Source organism: Psammomys obesus, unplaced genomic scaffold, assembly GCF_907164565.1.
Source record: "Psammomys obesus unplaced genomic scaffold, mPsaObe1.curated_primary_1811, whole genome shotgun sequence".
NCBI classification, from domain to species: Eukaryota; Metazoa; Chordata; class Mammalia; order Rodentia; family Muridae; genus Psammomys; species Psammomys obesus.
Window position 1 is genome coordinate 26330444 of NW_026596117.1, and position 3612 is coordinate 26334055.

Consider the following 3612-nt stretch of genomic DNA (forward strand, 5'->3'; position numbering starts at 1 on the left):
GCAATTTTTTCAAAAAATTGAGTTTCATACATGTATGTAAAACATTGATTATTCTCTCTCCTTCCATCTTCTCTTATTGTTTCCACTCCCAATATCCTGTACTCTGCCAGTTCTTGCCCCCACCCCATCTCAACTCATCACTATCAGTCCTTTCTCACATTCTTGACTTTGTTTGCAACCCTGTAACCAGGACCATCTGTGATAACTATGTTGGAGCTATCCATTGGAGCCTTGTATGGTCATCAATGTGTACATGAAAGGTATCTATCTATCTATCTATCTATCTATCTATCTATCTATCTATCTATCTATCTATCTATCTATCCATCCATCCATCGGTGGCTGACAGCTGTGGAGGGTAGGGCTCCTGAGTCCATCCTCCCTCCATATCTGACTTTGCTGGCTGCTTCCTGTGTAGATGCAGTGGAGGTTATCTACAGTGCTTTGAATTTGTGATGGCAATGACTGTGTCTTGTCCAGAAGATAACACTTTGCAGCTCTTCTCCCTGTCTTTTTCTTTCTACCCACTCTTCTCCAATGTTCCCTGAGCCTCAGAAAGGATTATGAAGGTGTCTTTTCAGGACTGGGCTGAGCTGTACCTGTCACTTACTTTTAAACCTATGAGTCTTTGCATTCACTACCAGTCACTGAAAGAGCTTTTCTTTTCTAGTTAATTTTTCTGTGCATTATTGCTAGATCTGTGTGAAGATGTCTGATCCCTCTGGAAATGGAGTTTCAGACAGCCATGAGCTGCTGGGAATTGAACTTGGGTCCTCTGGAAGAGCAGCCAGTGTTCATGCAGTGAACAAGCAGCCATCTCTGCAAACCCCAGAAAGACCTTTTCTAATTAAGGAGGGGAATAGCATTTGTCCATGGGTAAAACAGATTTAGAAGACAGTTTGATGCTATGTCAATTTGCCAAGCTTTGGTATTCAGTTTCTTCATAGGGCCCATAATTTCTTCCACCATGGGTTTTTGGCTAGGTTTATGGTGCTAAGACATGGACTCTCTCCTCATCGCAAATCTAATCAGTAGTTACCCTCCCAACAGTATATTTCACTTTAAAACCATTGTGGGATATTGAGCTTCCCACAGTGCATATGAGCAGAACATAGGACAATAACTGCTTTAAATTTTTCATTGTATATATTAATTGTGCATGGTATTAAATAACATTTTCACACAATTATATACTTTGAGCAGACCCCACTCTTGTTCTCTGTCTTCCCGTTCTTCCTGTCATCCTGTGAGCCCCCTTGCTCTAGACATTTTCACTCTACATTCATGTCACACACACACATGGTTTTATACATCTACCTAAAATCCAAATAAGGGAAACATATAGTATTTGCCATTTGGAGATTGGCTTAATTTACACGATTATTTCTGGTTGCATCCATTTTGCCGAAAACGTTAGCTTCATTCTTTGTGGCTGAACACACACGTGTTATCTCACATTCCTCTACTGTTGGGCACCTAGACTGGTTTCATAATTAGACACTGAGGCTGGTGCTGCTATAAGCATTGCTCTCAAGTACCTCTGTGAGAGGCTGGCTTGGGGCTCCAGAGCTGCTGCTAGCTTCGTCATATAGGTGACTTTTTCAAGTTTCTATGGAACCTCCACAATCATTTCCATGGTAGCTGCACTAGTCACATCCCTATCAGCAGCACGTAAGGGATCACTTCATCCATATCCTCACCAGCATTTCTTTCTCTTTTCTGATTTAGTTTTTACTTTTTGAATTTCATGCATGAGTACTACATTATCATTTACATCCTTCTCCTCCCTTCAAATTTTCCCCTCGTTTTCTTAATGACTGCCATAATTGCTGGGATAAAAATTCAATGCACTTTAGTTTGCTTTAAAGTACTTTTGAAGTTTTTTAAAATTATTTTTAATCATGTATTTGTGTCTGCATCTGGCCATTTGAATTTCTAAGAACTGTTCACTAGCCCATTTCTTTTGATTGGTTGCATTTCTTTAGATATTTGAGTTCTGTGAGTACTCTAGATAGTAGTCCTGTTAGGCAAAGAAAGATATTCAGTGGGCCATCTCTTCACGAAGCTCTTTCCTTTTTTGTGAAGATTTTAATGCAGAGGGTCCCATTTGCCAGGAGTTGGTCTTATTTCCTAAACAACTGAAATGCTGTTCAGAAAACCACTGGCTGTGATTCTGTCTTGAAGTGTTTCTCGTGCCCCCCAAACCCCCCATGACAATTTGAGCTTCAGGACTTACGGTAAGGTTTCTTAAACATTTGAAGTTGATTATTTTACACAGAGTAAGAGGTAGAGTTTTGTTCCATCTATGGCTACCTAGTTTCTCAGCAGTGTTTGTTGAAGAGGCTGTTCTTTTTCTAATATATATTTTAGCATCTTTTTCAACAATCAGGTGGCTGTGGCTGTGTGGGTTGATGCCTGGGTCCCATTTTACTTCATGGATCTAGCTGTTCTGCTGGTCCCATGAGTTTTTGCTCCCGTAGCTCTATAATACAAGAAATAGGGTAGATAATACCTACAAATTAGGCCTGATTTAGTTATGCTGTGGTTTTTTGTGCTTCCTTATGAATTTTAAGATGGTTCTTTTGTTTTTGTGAAGAATGCTGGTACAATTTTTATGGGATCACACTGGCCACTATACCTGGCCTAAACCCAATTTCCTTAAAAATGATTACAGGACTTCCATGTAAACTCTTCATGGTTTTCCTTCACTTATCAAACTATGTTGTTTTCTTAATTTGAAGGTCAAGATGGATCATCAGCTATCACACACTGCCATTCTAATCACGATCCTGTAAACGCCAATGCCTTACTTAAGATGGAGGCCACCTGGGCTGCAGGTGCCACTCAGCAGAGAGCCTCCTGCTCACCTAGTGTGTAGCAGGCTGTGCATAGATCTCCAACGTTAAATAAGTTCTAAGGCTTCTACTCTACCTCTGTACTTTACTTATCCTTTTTTTCCTTTACTTATCCTCATTTTTATTTTCCTTTCCCTCTTTATTAATTAAACACTGCTTTAGTATCTACTGTATGCTTCATGACAGAACAGAACTGGGAATACAAGGAATGATAAATCACTGCTCTTTACAAGGTTCATGTAACCTAATGGGAGAAGTCAGAGAGATAAACAATAATGATAATTCATCACATTTGTTAATTTTTGTTTATTTCTCAAAAACCATCAAGAAACAGAGTTTGTGAGAAGGTTCAGTGAATAAGGGCACTTGCCATCAAGCTCGACAACCTGAGTTTGATACCCAGGATCCAAATGGTGGGAGGACAGAAGAGTTACTCAAGGTGTTCTCTGACCTCTACATGCATGCTATGACATGCACGTCTTAGTAAATTAAAAAAATAAAAAATGGATGACTGAATCTTGGGGCTGGGGAAATGGCTCAGGGGGTAAGAGCACTTGTTGTTCTTGCAGAGGACCTGAATTCTTTTCCCAAAAGCCACATGGTGGTTTATAGCCATTCCTACCTCCAGTTTCAGGGGATCTGATGCCCTTTTCAGACCTCCATGGGCACCGGGCATGCACACAGTGCACATACATAAATTTAGGCAAAACACACACACACACACACACACACACACACACACACACACACACACACA